At 39.2% G+C, this 17,457-nt stretch overlaps 1 pseudogene; it reads left to right on the top strand.

Annotated features, from left to right (window-relative positions):
- The first annotated feature begins 4,978 nt into the window (after positions 1-4,978).
- On the top strand, positions 4,979-17,233 carry LOC126696512 (uncharacterized; annotated as a pseudogene).
- Positions 17,234-17,457: the final 224 nt, after the last annotated feature.

Here is a 17,457-nt window from a genome sequence, read left to right as displayed (position 1 = left end):
GCAAGTACAATTATTTTCCAATTAAATCTCCTTTCAAATAGTGTTTCTTAGTATTGGTACATTTTGTAGTTTTGAGATAAGCTAAGGAGGGAATCCTAGAAAACAGCATGAATGGACAACTAATATCTATATAAATGGTAACTACAAACCTAATTGAAGAATCAAAGTCATGGGTTTCACTTCCTAGATTTATTGGCAAAAAAATTCATATTATGACCATCCACTATAAGCCCATCATATTCATGGGCGGTAAAAGTAAAGAAATATATATATATATATATATATATTTTTAAGAACAAAGAAACCATAGAGAATTAATAGCTCTATTGAATTATTCACCTCATACCTTGAAGAATGTTCACAAATTCTTCACTTAGTTATTTAAGGCCTTGTGAAGAATTAGAATGTTGGATGGAGGGAAAGGTATATTGTAAAAGCCAAGTGTAAGGAATAAACTCCACCGCAACAGATGGGAACAGAGTTTCAAAGAATAATTGCATGATTTGGCAAGGTGAGATTTTATACGGACACTTTAGTAGGACATATAAACATGAACATGTTCCTATAATTGAACTGAAATATTATGGTGCAGACAGTCCTGCATCATACATACACACGAATTTATTTGTTGTTGAAAACGTAACTTGATCTAAAATATAACTCAGTTAAATATGATTATGCAGGATGATAATGGTATTAGATATTATCTTAAAATAAGTAAGATTGTGAAATTAAGTAATTTCTACTTGGCTCAAGACATACCAACAATATTTCAAGATCAAAAAAGGTATTGTCATTCATCTCTTTGAAGGCTTATAAGATGCAAAGATAAAGTGCATATAGTGAGGCTAAATTGTCTACAATACAAAAATAAATATGAACATAGTGGCATAACTTTCATGAATATTTTAACCTTTGTCCTAATGCCTATGAGCCTATCTAATGTATATCAAAATGAGAAAAAGATTTTGTTGTAGCACAAGAATGTCAATGGAGAAATCAATGACTCATGGTAGGTAATTAGCAAAACTGGGAAAAAAATAGAGTTATTTTACCAATATGAATTTCAGTCTCATACTGTATAGCAGTTGTCCTTAGCCTTATTGAAAATAGAAAGATACCCAAAACCAATTTAATCCAAATACCCAAAAGGGGAAAAAGAGAGTTATTGTAGCAATATAAATTTAAGTCTCATTTCACTACATTATTTGAACATGGTAGAAGAGAGTTCACTATTCTAATTAGGGGTGTCCACGGGTCGGGTTTGTGCCTAACCCGGACCCGACCCGAATTTTTCGGGTGGGTAAAAATCGAAACCAAAACCAACCCGTTTTAATGGTCGAGTCATCCAGTTAGGGTCCATCGGGTTTCGGGTTGGTGTCGGTTCGGTTTCGGGTTTCGTCGCCGGTTCCGATATTTCGCCGCCATTGCCGATATTTCGCCTGATCGGTCTAGATCTGGCCGATATTTGGCTAGATCTGTTGAATCTGGAGTAGATCTTGATGAGATCTCGCCGGATCTGGTGGATTTCAAGTAGATCTTTGTCAGAAAATAAAAAATATCGCCGGATCTGGTGGATTTCAAGTAGCACTTTGTCGGAAAACCTTTCAATCTCACTGGATTTTGTTGATTTTATGGTCGGGTCGGGTGGCTCGGGTTTTTGGGGAGGAAACCCGCTGGCCAACCCGAAGGGATCGGGTTCTGTGAGTGGTGACCCGCCGCTGACCGTCTGATTGGTCGATTCGGGTGGTGGCGGTTCGGGTTCGGGCGGGTCCAACGGGTTGAGCGGGTGAACGGGTTCTGTGGACACCCCTAATTCTAATATGTTTTAACATGGCAGTAATTTTTTTCTTTTAATGGTAGTACTTAGTGGTTGATCTTTTGTCTCAATGAGTTTTATGTAAAGGCCTGGCATTTTGAAAGAAGGAACCATACAATTCAGCTTGATCCAAAATCTACTAACTAAAAAGGGCAGTTGATGATTAAAACTATAAAATATTTTTTGAGTCAATCGAAAAAACAAACACATATGTATCAAAATCACAACACAAATAGGAACATAAAAATACAATGCATCGAATAATTTGAATTATCAAAACCTTCAACATCCAACTCATCAGTCTATGAATTCAATTTCTAATTCACCCATGATCCAATTCTACACATCACATATGAAAATAATAATATATAACAATAATAAGAAAGTAATGCAAATCAGAAACCAATAACCAAAAACTAAAGAAAAATATAGAAGAATCTTCAACCTGTAGAGGAAGAAGCCCAAGTTTGAAAACCCCACTAAAGTATTCATCTTTTACCACAATCAGACACATAAACAATTCATATATTAGTAAGTATATGAAAAACAATCAAATTCAAAAACCAAATGGAAGAACATGTTAGTCTCACTGTTCATTGGACAGTTTCTATAAAGAAAAATGCATGTTTTTACTGTGTAGTTTTATGAGAGGAACAAAAATGAAATAGTTCTTGGCAATATCCGAGACCTTAAACAATCATAAACCATGAAGTTGACTTAAACTAATGTAAGAGTATAACTATTGAATTATCAAAAAATGAAAAATGCAAGAGTGAGGGAGACATTTTGTCAAACACATGGTGTACATGTTCTAAAAGGGAATGAAAAGAAAAATGCAGGAGTAAAAGTGAGACATTTTGTCAAACACATGGTGTATATGTTCTTAATGGGATTGAAAAGACAGTTTAACAACATGAATCCCTACAAAAAATACAGAACTGAAGAAAAAAACTTCGAAATGATCCATTTAAAAAACAAAATCAACATTAGAATGTTCTATTATCGAAGAGGAATCTGACTTCTCATTAGAAATTAATAGTCTATAAGATATTTTTCAGAGTAAAAATCAAGCCACATACACATTGTTCTAATCATGCAGAAATTGATGGTCTCCTCTATGTGCTTGATCAAACCCGACAAAAATCACAATAGATTGCGGTGCTCGAATCGCAAATCGTGTTGTTCAATTGAAGGCAATAGCAGGAGGGTCGTTGCTATAGCTTCCATTGTTCTTTTAATCATACAGCCAACTCGGTTAGCATCATTGAGTCTCCTGTAAACCTTTCCCAAGTCTCTCTGAGTAGAGATTTATACGACTCAGTGCTTCTTCTCTCATTGTAGAGGGAGAGCCATCGGTGGAAGAGAAGGGTATAGAAATAAAAAAATAAGAAAGGGTGTTGTTGGTCTTTTACAACTACCGCCCAAGGGACCAAACGTTGTCCCTAGTTTATTATAGGCAGTTTATTATAGGGACCAAACGGGGTCAATGGGGTGATCCATTTTTTTTTTTTTTAAATGAATGAGTAATTGTTCATTAAAAAAAGAAAAAAAAAAAAAAAGGAAAAGGAATGTGTTGTTATTATATAGATGTTATTTATAGTTAAAACTTAAAAATGTTGTGAAACGAATTGAAGTAAATCAGAAGTTAAAATCTCAAAAGACATAATGTTTCATGTTTTTAAATGTAGACGTGGCGCTAATTTATGTAGCCACATGGCGCAATGAGGTAAGGTCAACAAAAAGTCAAACATTTCAGCTATTAGTTATTATATAGATGAGAAAACTCACATATCAGTCTCAATATTTTATTGGTGATTTTAACAATGTTACACGCTAGAGATTAAAAAAAAAAATTTGAAAAAAAAATTACTTTTTTCTTTGCCTTTCTCTCTCTTTGCTCACCGACATTTATGTTTCTCTTCCCATAAGGGCCAAAATTGACCCACTCCTTCACAGCTTCACTAGTGAGCCTTTTTTTTTTTTTTTTTGGAGAAAACCTTCACCTATGAGTTGAGAATTGAAAACCCTTCTGTTCTCCAAAGTCAGTTAATCAAAACATCACACACCAATCTTTCGGCCATTACCCAAACCCCTATTTCCCAAATCCAAGACAAAATCATCAAATCTCTAAAATCAAAAGAAGCAATGTGCCGATGATTCGATCTTCGCCCAACAACAAATGGGACTTCTTCAACCTACGCAAATTGGATCTAGAATTTCTTTTGGGGTTTCTGATGTGGGTTTGTTGGGTTTGATCTTGGATCTAGTTATTTGATTTGGGTGTTTTTGATGTGAATGTATTTGGGTTTTGTTGTATATGGTGGTGTCATGGTGGTGGTGTCTTGTTGGGGTGGTGGTTTAGTGCCATGGTAGTTGTGTTTGGTTGTTTTGATCTTGGGTTTTGTTTTGGTGGTGGTGTGACTCGGTGGATTGGTGGTGTTGGGTTTTGTTCTTCCCCATTCTTACCTTGTGATTTGTGGTTTATTCTTGTTGGTGGCCGGATCTTTTATCTTCGTTGCTTTCATTGGTGGCTGGGTGTAGTGGTTGAGTGTGGTGGCTAGGATATGTTAAGAGGAAAGAGCTATATAAGAGAGAAAAATAAGTATTTAAAGGATATAAGAGATAAATATTGAGTTTGATACGTATCTAAAAAAAAAAAAAAAGCTAAAGTAAAATAAATAAATAAAAGTAGAGTATTTTGGGTTAGTTTAGCTAAAGTTTTGAGAAGTTGATATAAATGCTCTAATTACCCAAAAATAGTTCTTGGATTTTTTGATCTTGAAGAAATCAAGTTTAAATATACTCTAGAAATGTTAACTACATAACTCCTTATAAATAACACATTTCTACATTGATTCCAGTTAACTCAACTGATAAAGTCTCTGATAGTTGAATAAGAGATCTGGAGTTGAATCTCCAACTACACCAAAAACCGATCAGTGTCTTGGTATGTTGATAAAGAATAAGCTATCATCAGAAGCAGACGTTATAGGTTGAAACTCTCCCAAAACAGACACCCTTTTACATGTCCAGGACCTCCATGAGAATTATGTCAACTTTTACCACGTCCTATTAAGCAAAAGACTGCAACAACAACAACAACAACAACAAAAAATAATGCTTGATAGAGGTGGTGATAGGGGAGGCCCTTTGACAGACATGAAGGACCTCACCCTTCAAATTCTCAAGGGGCAGAGGTTGATGATGTTCGGGTCTCTTTTGATTATGAACGCGGCTAGTTTGAGCTACATCTTCGGCCTTTACTCCGGCGAAATCAAGTCCTCACTTGGCTACGACCAATCCACCCTCAATTTGATTGGCTTCTACAAGGACTTGGGTGCCAATATCGGTATCGTCTCTGGCCTAATCAATGAAGTCACACCCCCATGGGTTCTCTTAGCAATTGGTAGTGCTTTTAACTTTTTTGGATACTTCATGATATGGCTTGGCGTGACTAGAAGAATAGCCAAGCCCCTGGTTTGGCAAATGTGCTTATACATATCCATCGGCACAAATTTACAACCTTTTATCAACACTGGAGCTTTTGTCACTGCCATAAAGAACTACCTTAAAAGCCATGAAATTCTTATAGGTGTTTTGAAGGGGTACTCGGGTCTAAGTGGGGCTGTGGTTACTGGTAACACAGGTGTACCATGCTCTCTTTGGTGAAGACGCAAAGTCTTTGATTTTTTTAGTAGGGGTTATTCTAGCAGTTTTATGTGTGTTTTTTCTTCGAATCATGTGAATCATGAATGCTCCTTGGCACCCAAACGAGCTCACACTTTTCTATCATTTCCTCTATATTTCACTTGGTCTCACAGGGTTCTTGATGATTATAATTGATGGTGTTACAAAAAACACCAACTCCTGAGCTCGTCCATATGGCTCGTCCAATGAAAGACCAACTAGGGCAAACCAAGCACGTGCAGTGATCGTCCTAGGCGTCCTTAATGACCTCGTCCATCCTTTAAAGCGTTTAGACGGACAAGATTCCTTAAAAAGCTCGTCCGTCCTTAGAAACGTTTGGACGGACGAGCTCTATACTTTGTAATGAATCGTTTCCAACGACAGTTATGGAAACGATAGTCAAAGAAACATAACTCCCACGGCAGTTACAGGAGTTGACTCCAAATCCTACGAACTCCTTAATAATAGGGGAAGTTATGAGATGAATAACCGCTTACATCGATCTATATAAACACTTCTACTCCTATGAAGAAGGGTAAGTTCATTCTAGACAACATTCCTAGAATCTTGAAAATTCATCTTTTCTAAAGAAAGAAACTAACTTCATCGGAGGAGGATTTGTGGCCGGTCACCCCGGTCTCCTCTAACTTTTGTCAATTCTTTTTCAAGTTTTTTCAAGTCAGACACATCATCCTAATCCGCATCATCCAACCTATTGATTTTGTGAAAAACATCAGTTGGCGCCGTCTGTGGGAATAGATTATTTTGCAGTTGTTTTTCTTTTCTATGACAAAAGGTTCAATGGTACGGACCAGATCAAAGGCTACTAGCCCAGACCATCAGGGAAGTAGAGACGCTTCAAGCAACCCCCATCGCGATCGCCAATCTGCACCAGTCATGCAGACATCATCTATCCGTGTGCAATCTATGGCGGCTGCAATGGCGGAGTTAACTCACCAAAACAAGAATTAAGAAGGGAGATTAATCTGAGAAGGCAGACACATGAAGAGCGTGAAGGAGGAAGACAAACACAGAGTCATGATGATAGAGAAAATACTAAAATTGGAAGTCAGTTAAGAGGTACCACTTCACGAACGGTGCCACACTTAAAAGAGGAGATGGACCAAATGAAGAAAGTCATGGAAGAAATGAAAGAGAACATGAAAAGGGTGAATCATGTAGAAGATTTGGTCCACAGAACTGATTCCCCCTTTACGACTTCCATCAATGGTCACCCTCTACTACCAAAGTTCAAGTTGCCTTCTCTTGTTATGTATAATGGGACACGAGACCCTTTTGATCACATTGCCACCTTTAAGACCACTATGCATCTTCAAGGGGTCCCTGATGAAATAATGTGTAGAGCTTTCCCTACCACCCTCAAGGGCCCAACACTAGTGTGGTTTGGTAAAATACCCCCGAATTCAGTAAGTTCTTTTGAAGAATTAAGTAAGTTATTTTTCAATAACTTCATTGGAGCAGAGACACAAACGTTCTTCGTCCAGCTTGTTAACTATAGAATAGGGGGAAAGTGAAAGCTTGCAGTCCTTCATCACCCGATTTAATAGGGAAGCATTGGCGGTGGACGAGATGGACGATAAGTTGCTATTGGCAGCTTTTCATAATGGACTTAATTCAGATCTGTTCATCCACAAGCTTTACGAGCAAGAGCCTCAAACTATGGCTGAACTCGTCCACTCCGCTCAAAACTTTATGAATGCAGAAGATGCAATCATAGCCAAGAAACGGAAGAGAACTGAGAAAATGGAAGCAAACTGCCACCCTGAACAAGGGCTTCGTCCAAAGAAGGGACGGACAGACAACAAAAAGGACCAAGATAATAGGAAGACAGGCCCCCCAGCAAGGAATCAGAATTATACCCCCTTAAATACCCCACTCGATCAAGTGCTCATGTAGGTCAAAGACGATCCTTCCTTGAAGTAGCCAGAGAAGATGAAAGGCGATCCTAACAAGCACAATAAGAACAAGTACTGTCGCTTCCATAGAGATCATGGCCATGACACGAACGAGTGTTATGACCTGAAGCAACAGATTGAGAATCTTATTAGACAAGGAAAGTTGAGGCATTTCGTTGGAAGAGATCATAAAGATGAGAAGTTGAAGGGAAAAATGGAAGAATCATCACGGCCCCCACTTGGAGAGATAAGGTTATTATAGGAGGGGCTTCAGCAGGACAGTCTTCCAAGTCTAAGAAGACGTATCTCAAAGTGGTGCAAAACGTCCAGCTTTCTGGACGATCACCAAGGACGAAGGGGACCGACGAATCAACTATCTCATTTACTGACGAAGAAGCTGAAAGGATCCATCATCCACATGACGATGCCATTGTCATCACTTTACTCATTGCAGATTATACAACCAGGAGAGTGTTGGTGGATAATGGAAGTTCAGCAAATATATTATACTATCCTGCCTTCCAACAGATGAGGCTTGGACGAGATCAACTTCGTCTAGTGTGCTTGCCATTGGTAGGGTTTGGAGGAATGAAAGTGCAGCCTGTGGGTACCATCACGTTGCCTTTAGTAGTGGGGGCATATCCACAGCAAGTAACTAAGGACGTGAGTTTCCTAGTGGTTGACTGTTTGTCGTCTTACAATGCCATAATTGGAAGACCAACTCTAAATAGTTGGAAGGTGGTCACGTCCACTTACCACCTGTCAGTTAAGTTCCCAACAGAACATGGAGTAAGACAAGTGCAAGGAGATCAACTAGCAACTAGAGAGTGCTACCTGGCCATGCTGGCCATGGACGAATAGGTTCAGACAATGAACATCGAAGAAAGAAAACTTGTGGCGGAGCCCATTGAAGCATTGGAAGACATTTCTTTGGACAAGAAAAACCCTGAGAGGTGCACTAAGGTTGGAGCAGATTTAGAAGAAGTGGTTAAGAAAGACCTCATCTATTTTTTGAGGAAAAAAATTGACATATTTGCTTGGAGTCATGAGGACATGCCGAGTATAGACCCTAGTGTCATTACCCACCGTCTAAATGTGTATCCTTCCTCTAAGCCTATACGACAGAAGAAAAGGGTGTTTGCTCCTGAAAGAGACAATGCTATTAAAGAAGAAGTGCAGAAGTTGATCATAGCAAAGTTCATTCGAGAAGTTTATTATCCAGACTGGTTGGCCAATGTGGTAATGGTCAAGAAGGCCAACACTAAGTGGAGAATGTGTGTAGACTTCACCGATCTGAATAAGGCCTGCCCCAAGGACAGCTACCCATTGCCTTGCATTGACCAATTGGTAGATTCTACTGCAGGACACAAGATACTTAGCTTTATGGATGCTTTCTCTAGATATAATCAGATAAGGATGGACGACGCAGATCAAGAAAAGACATCCTTTGTCACGAGTCAAGGGTTATTCTGTTATAAGGTCCTTCGAATTGAAGAACGCTGGGGCAATATATTAGAGGTTGGTTAACCACATGTTTCGTCCACAAATTGGGCGAAATGTAAAGGTTTACGTAGATGACATGTTGGTGAAAAGTCAGGACAAGGAGAAGCACTTGGACGACCTGGAAGAAACATTTGACACACTTAGACAGTATAACATGAGGTTGAACCCCAGCAAATGTGCTTTCAGAGTATCATCCGAAAAATTCCTGGGGTTTATGGTTTCACATAGGGGGATTGAAGTAAATCCAGACAAGATCTAGGCGATACTAAACATGAAACCTCCGTGAAATATCAAAGAAGTCCAGTCTCTTACCGGACGAGTTGCTGCCCTTAACAGGTTTGTCTCTAAAGCTACTGATAAATGTTTGCCATTTTTTAAGGTACTTAAAAAGGCATTTGAATGGATGGACGAGTGTCAAAAAGCTTTCCAGGACTTGAAAATCTACCTCACTACGGCTCCTTTACTAAGTTCGTCCGTGTTGGGGGAGGAGTTGTATTTATACTTAGCAGTCACTCCACATGCCGTTAGTTCAGCATTGATAAGGGAAGAACGAAGAGTACAAAAGCTCGTATACTACACAAGCAGAGCACTAAGGGGAGTGGAAGGACGATATCCGCTAATAGAGAAGTTGGCTTTTGCATTAATAACAGCCTCCAGAAAGCTTAGGCATTACTTTCAAGCTTATGTCATCAATGTCATGACCAATCATCCGCTCAAGAAAGCAATGAACAAGCTAGAAGCTGTAGGATGACTGATCCAATAGGCTGTCGAGCTTAGTGATTTTGATATCAGATATCAACCAAGGCATGCAATAAAAGCTCAAGCCCTGGCAGATTTCATTGCAGAGTTTACTCCAAGTTATGAGGACTTAAACAGAGTGGAAAATAGAAAGAAATGGGTCGTCCATGTGGATGGAACATCAACACAACATGCAGGAGGAATAGGAGTTGTTTTACTATCCCCGGAGGGAGATAAATTGAAGAACAAGGTTCATCTGCAGTATCAAACGACCAAAAATGAAACTGAATATGAAGCCCTTCTTAAAGGGTTGGAGTTGGCTAAATCTGTGGAAGCAGAATCGATACTAGTCCTGGAAGACTCACAGCTAATCATAGGCCAAGTGAATAGGACATGTAAAGCCAAAGAAGAACTAATGAAGAAGTACCTTGACAAGGCGCCAAAGAAGAACTAATGAAGAAGTACCTTAACAAGGTGTTACGACTTGTTAAGAAGTTTAAGGAAGCCGATTTTGTTCAACTTCCAAGAGAAGAAAATATTAAAGCTGATACTTTAGCAAAAGAAGCCTCTGCAAGCGAAGTAATGGACGAATTTGATAAAATTCAATACCTGCCCAGCATAGACTTTCCAGAGGTGCATCAGATAGAGGGTGAAGAGAATTGGATGACTCCAATTGTGTCATACTTGAAGGACGGAAAGCTTCCAGAAAGAAAAGACGAGGCCAGGAAGCTCAGAGTTAGATCAGCCAGATATGTCCTCATGAACGAGGTACTATACAAAAGGGGTTTTTCACAACCTTATCTGAGGTGTTTAGCTCTAGACGAAGCAAACTATGTACTGAGGGAGGTTCATGAAGGAGCATATGGCAACCAATCAGGAGCCAGATCACTAATCCACAAGGTCGTCCGTGCAGGCTACTACTGGCCAAACATGCAAGCTGATGCCAAGGCATATGTCAAGGTTTGTGATCAATGCCAACGATTTAGTAACGTCCCTAGACAACCATCAGAGTATCTCACCCCTATGATGGCCTCATGGCCTTTTGCACAATGGGGGTTAGACATCTTGGGTCCCTTTCCGCTTAGGACAAGGCAGATGAAATTTTTGGTAGTGGGTATTGATTATTTCACCAAGTGGGTAGAGGCAGAACCCCTAGCAAATATCACGCAACAAAATGTCAAGAACTTTTTCTGGAAAAACATTGTGTGCAGGTTTGGGGTACCTAGAGTATTAATGTCTGACAACGGACGACAATTTGATAATACACTATTCAAGGACTTTTGTGAACACTTTGGAATTCAGAATCATTATTCCTCACCCGCCCACCCCCAAGCAAACGATTAGGCGGAAGTTGTAAACCGATCCTTGTTGAAAATCGTCAAGACTCGGCTTGAGGGGGCAAAGGGAGTATGGCCAAATGAGCTACCAGGTGTTCTATGTGCGTACGGGACGACGGTGAGAACCACTACAAGGGAAACTCCTTTCAAGTTAGCCTATGGAAGTGAAGCAATCATACCTGCAGAAGTGCATATGGCCAACCACAGAGTGACGATGTATCAGGATAAGGATAATGAGGTGCAACTCCGTTTAAACCTTGATCTAATAGACGAGGTGAGGACGGACGCAGAACATAGGACGGCAAGGTACAAAAACCTAATGGCTAGGCAGTATGATACAATGGTGAAGCCGAGGCGATTCAACATAGGAGACCTCGTCCTAAAAAAGGTTTCCTTGGCAACCAAGAACCCAGCTCATGGGAAACTAAGGCCTAATTGGGAAGGACCCTACAGAGTTATCAACTATAAAAGGCAAGGATCCTACTACTTGGAGGCCATGGACAGGAGAAAATTGGAGCATCCTTGGAATGTAGAGCACCTGAGGAGGTACTATCAGTAAAAGTGATAGCCTGGATGAGTATTACTATGGATGAGCTTGGAGCTTGTTTGTCTACTTACGTTCTACTTATGTTTGATGCTGCTTGTGTTTAATACTACTACTTTATTATTTATGTTGTGGTTATTTATGTTGTGATTATGGACGTAGTTATGGAGTTTGTACTTATTAAATTCCCTAAAACCTAAAAAGGCATTAGCATGTATGTGCCTTATCTGTGAACAATATTTATGTTATGTACAAAATGTTGTGTGAATTTCAAATCTCCATACTATTTTCGTTCAAGCTAACCCACAAAAGGGCTAAAAGATTCAAGACGAATAAATTCTCTGGACGCAAAGATGTAACGTCTATAAGTTTTCTTGAGTAAAACAAGGAAAAACTTAGGCATACTCGTCCAAGTCATGAACGAGGGAAAGCCTTATAAAGCATATTCGTCCAAATTAAGGACAAGAATAAAAAGCCAACTGAAACAATCCAATCATGGACGAGTGAAAAGTTAGGCAAAAGAAACTGGATAGAATGTAAATATAGCTTGCAAGTCTTAGGACGAATAAAGCTAAAGGAAAAATACTACCCACAAAGACAAGTTAAATTAACAAAAATAATATAAATATTTATATATATATATATATATATATATATTTTCACCATGGACGAGCCAAAGTTGGAGTTGATATAGATAACAGCATTCGTCCACACAATGATAGAAAATAAACTTTCATTCATTAACTAAAGGGTGGACATCCTACGTCCAAAAACCCTTGTTAAGTCAAAACAAACTGAAATGATTGTTTAAGACCCCGTCCTAAAACCATGGACGAGGCAAATGTATTTTGGTTGCATACTGAAATAATTGATTAAGACCCCGTCCTAAAACCATGGATGAGGCAAAGGTATTTTGGTTACATAAAAGGGTCCCAAAGCTAAGGACCAAACAAAAACCAAAAGAAAGGAAAAAGAAATATAAGGATCGCCTAAGTGTAAAACTCTCGTCTTTAAGAAAAGGGGGCATTAGCATTGGGGTCGTCTTGGGGTGGTGAGTGCTAGCATCGTCTTCCACATTGACGTCCTCAGAGCTAGTTTGGAGAAGAGAGCTGGTAGCAGCAGCTAGGTTAAGCTTAATGGAGCTAAAATACACTTCTGGGAAGTTTTCCATAGCATCCACTCTGAAATCCTCAAAACTTGCTGCATAATTGGCATCCAGAAGATCAGTGTATTGCTTGGACGCCTTGAATTCAGTCACTGCATCCTTTTTAGCCTTGGACAGAAGAGCACTCAGCTCGTCATTCTTTTTCTGTAGATGGTCAAGACAAGTGTCTTTTTCCACTGCATCAGTTTTCAACTCCTCAATCAAGTTCTGGAGCTCTGTTGTCTTCTCTTTAGCCTTGGTAGCCACCCCAGCCCATTTCTTGGATTCTTCCTTCACCTCCTGAATCCTCGTCTCTAACAAGACCTTCGTCTTGTCCAATCTTGTAACCTGCCTATACGCTGCAATAAATTTTGAAATAGCCTAAAAAAAATGAAAATGAAATGAAAATTAGATGAAAATACATATATGTATAATTTGGCAAAGACAAGGAAAAAATGTGATTACTTACCTTAAAAAGATCGTGAACACCAGAGTGTTCAAAATCCTTCAAGGACATGTCATAGCAAGTATTTATGTCCTCGTCTAAAATAGCCTTCTGAAAACGCTCCCAAGCCAGGTCTTCATTTTCAATGATATTTGAAGGAACCCGTTGAGAAGGCTGGGATGTGGCAGGCACAGTCATCTTGGGCGGAGGAGACTTGGACGGAGTGGTCTCAATTGGAGTGGACGAGTCCACGTCATAAATTTTGATAGGCTGTTGAGACGAGGGAATGTTGGGCTTGACTGTTTGGGACGACCCATGCTTGGCCTTTTTGCCTCATTGGTTGGGGAGATTTCCCAAATCTAGACTTTTGGACACAGATCTCTTTTTGTCCCCAGCCAATGGACGAACTTGAGGCTGGGTCTCAGGACGATCTTCTTTATCTACAATTTCTTTTCCCTTATTTTCTTTCATTGTTGACACTTCTAAAAGTGAAAAACAATGACAATAAGTGAGGAGTTATAAGTAGATCAGGAAATAAGGTTTAGTGTTCAAAATGACATTAGGTAGAAACTTACTTCTTCTTACTGTGACTTCATGAGCAATAGCCTTATCTAATGGTTCAGGACCAAGTCCCCACTTGGTAAGACGTCGTAGGGTAACTAAAGAACGAAAATCCCTATCGGCGAAAAGACGAGCTCTATGGACGCGATCACGGTGGAATTTGCTTAAAGACGATCGTTTAACACTTGTCAAACAAATGATAAACAAGAGTTAGAAGCAAATAAAAAATAAGCTGAAAGAAAGAAAAATGAAAAAGGGGAGGGATGTACCTTCAGGACGAATGTTCCCTAAGTCCCCAGAGTAAAGGGCAAAAGGGTCCCTGCCAACATCCACAGGGTTCCCTGCCCAAAAACCGAAGACAAAGATAAACTCTGTCTTCCAATTTCTTTCAGATGAGGCTAGGGACTTGATTAATCTACAATCTTTACCCCTAGTTGTGAATTGGTAAAAGCCAAGGGATTGATTTATCTCTGAAGGTTTGTAACAAAAAAGGAACTCGTCCACAGTAAAGGGACGGTCCCTCCCAAATACTTCACTCCATAAAATTTGCATAGAGATAACTAATCTCCACGCATTAGGGTTGAATTAACATATACCTAAACCTAACTTAACCAATAACTCTCTAGCAAATGCATTCAATGGTAACCTAAAACCCCCCCAAGAAATAAGCCTCATAAACACCTACCCCAAAACGGAGATTGCAGCACCACTCTCCACGGATGGGTAACCTAGGGTTAAGCTCGTCTGGGATCTAGTACCATGCCCTAAGATTGTTAAGCCTTTGCTCATTTGTTTTGGAATGAATACCTACAGCACAACTATAAATGGTCTCCTCTTCGTCCAAAGGACTAGACGAAGGGACATTGGACGAAGTGCCAACTTGGGAACCAGAGGCTTTCCTAAGTTGTTCTTGGATAACTTCTAAGGGAAGTCCAGGGACACCAGAGGTATACCCCTCGTCCATAGAGCTCTCCTCACTACTATGACTACTATTACTTGAACCACTATTACTGGTTGTATCATAATACTCGTCTATAGCTTTCTCTGTACTATCACTAGACGAGGAAATAACAGTTTGAGACATTTTTTGGAAACCAAATACCTAAAGACGAGAAGGAAGAGAATACCTGGCTCTAGACGAGAGAGGACTATGGACGCGGAGAGACTTCTAAACGAGGCTCTAGACGAAGAAAAATTTCAGAAATGTAAAGGGTTGAGGAGGAATTCCACTATTTATAGACATCTGACCTGGGTATTCGAAATAGCACGACCAACTAGGATATGACACGTGGCTTATCCCTCGAAAAAATAAATAGACGAAACTGGACATTAGTGAAATTATGACACATGGCACGTACAGCTGTAGGCATTAAGTACACAAATCCTTTAGACGATCCATGTGGACAAGGGGGCAACTGATGGTGTTACAAAAAACACCAACTCCTGAGCTCATCCATATGGCTCGTCCAATGAAAGACCAACTAGGGCAAACCAAGCGCGTGTAGTGATCGTCCTAGGCGTCCTTAATGACCTCGTCCATCCTTGAAAGAGTTTAGACGGACAAGCTTCCTTAAAAAGCTCGTCTGTCCTTAGAAACGTTTGGACGGACAAGCTCTACACTTTGTGATGAATCGTTTCCAACAACAGTTATGGAAACGATAGTCAAAGAAACATAACTCCCACAGCAGTTACAGGAGTTGACTCCAAATCCTACGGACTCCTTAATAATAGGGGAAGTTATGAGATGAATAACCGCTTATATCGACCTATATAAACACTTCTACTCCTGTGAAGAAGGGTAAGTTCATTCTAGACAACATTCCTAGAATCTTGAAAATTCATCTTTCCTGAAGAAAGAAACTAACTTCATCATCGGAGGATTTGTGGCCGGTCACCTCGGTCTCCTCTGACTTTTGTCAATTCTTTTTCAGGTCAGACACATCATCCTAATCTGCATCATCCAACCTACTGATTTTGTGAGAAACATCAATAATCATAATCGAGAAAAGGACCACCTTTTCACAAAGCCAATATGGAGGGAGTATAGCCGTGGTACTTTTCTTGCTATTTCAACCAATTGCACTTGTCATTAGGGACGAGTATAGGTTTTGGAAGAGCAAGAGAGAAGCCATGAAGAACAACCTGTCACCTAGGTTGCACTGACAAACCATTTTTGGCAAAGTACCAGTGTCTGATCGAGGTTGAGCTCTCAATTATTATTAATATCTTTTTTCGCTTTGCTAGCGATTTATATCAACCACCCTAAAAGGAAAAAATATTCTTGACGCGTCAATGTTGGGTTTGAAAGGATGGGACCCAACTCACTGGCCTGTCCAGTCCACTTTTGTATTGATGTAATTTTAGATATTTTAAAGGTGTAAATAACAGTTTTTATTTTTTAATCTATACGAATTTTCACAATATTTAAATAACGGTACTAAAAATCTCTAACTAAGTGGGTCTTTTTTATCAATAAAAATATATAAAAAATTCTAGACATAAACGTATTTTATGCCTAAAAATATTTAAAAATATACTTAAATATAAAATTTAATTAATTATTTAATTACTGTATCCATACCGTATCATACTCTTATTTTTCAAAAATTGTTATACCCTCATATCTCGTGTCCATGTCAGTGCAATTTAGCCTGTCACTAATAGAAGTCACAAATGGCGAGGGTTTATCAAAAAAACAAATGGGGAGGCAATCATTTTTAATGAGATTCAACAATTTTCAGTCACAAAACCAAGTGATGATGCTGAAAAAAACGAACTTTCTTGTTGGAAAACAGCTTCTCAGACACCAATGAGAGGGGAGGACTATACGATATTACAAGCACTTTTTAGCATTGACATGTGGCTGATTTTATTGGCTTCAATGTGTGGCCTAGGGGGAACTTTAACGGTAATAGACAACTTGGGTCAGATTGGAGCTTCCTTACGATATCCAAAGAAAAGCATAAGCACTTTTGTGTCACTTGTGAGCATTTGGAACTACCTCGGACGTGTGGTCTCAGGTCTTGTCTCAGAAATTTTAATTAAAAGGTCACGCAATCTCATACTCACTTTGACTCTCCTACTAGCTTGTGTTGGTCACCTCCTAATCGCGTTTGATGAACCCAATGGTATCTACTTTGCATCGGTGATTATTGGGTTTTGTTTTGGTGCACAATGGCCATTGCTCTTTGCTATGATTTCTGAACTTTTTGGCCTGAAGTACTACTCTACACTATTTCAATTTTGCAACTATAGCTAGTCCAATTGGGTCTTATCTGTTCAATGTCCGGGTCGCTGGGTATTTATATGACAAGGAAGCTAAGAAGCAAATGGCAGCCTTGGGGCTCGTAAGGAAGGCAGGGGAGGACTTGAAGTGTACTGGGGTAGAGTGCTTCAAATTGTCTTTCATTATCATTGCTGCCATGACCTTTTTTGGCACAATTGCTTCGTTCATTTTGACGCTAAGGACTAAGAAGTTTTATAAGACTGACATTTATAAGAAGTTCCGCGAGCCACAGGTGGAGGAAGAAGTTAAGTAACAATGAGGGATGGATATGAAGATAAATATTTATGGGGATCGATTATGAAACTCTATTTTTAGAAAAAAAAAAGATTGTGAAACTTTAATTGTGATCCTTGTAAATTCATGTTTGTGTTTTTTTTTCTTTTTTTTTCTTTTTTCCTCTAGTCCTTTGTGAGAAGTCGATATATAATATTAAGTTCTATCTTTCCCCTTACTTTATTTAAAAAATCAATATCAGTC

The sequence above is a fragment of the Quercus robur genome, chromosome 8 (assembly GCF_932294415.1).
Source record: "Quercus robur chromosome 8, dhQueRobu3.1, whole genome shotgun sequence".
NCBI classification, from domain to species: domain Eukaryota; kingdom Viridiplantae; phylum Streptophyta; class Magnoliopsida; order Fagales; family Fagaceae; genus Quercus; species Quercus robur.
Note: the sequence above shows the minus strand (reverse complement) of the source record. Positions and strands in the feature narration are given on the sequence as shown.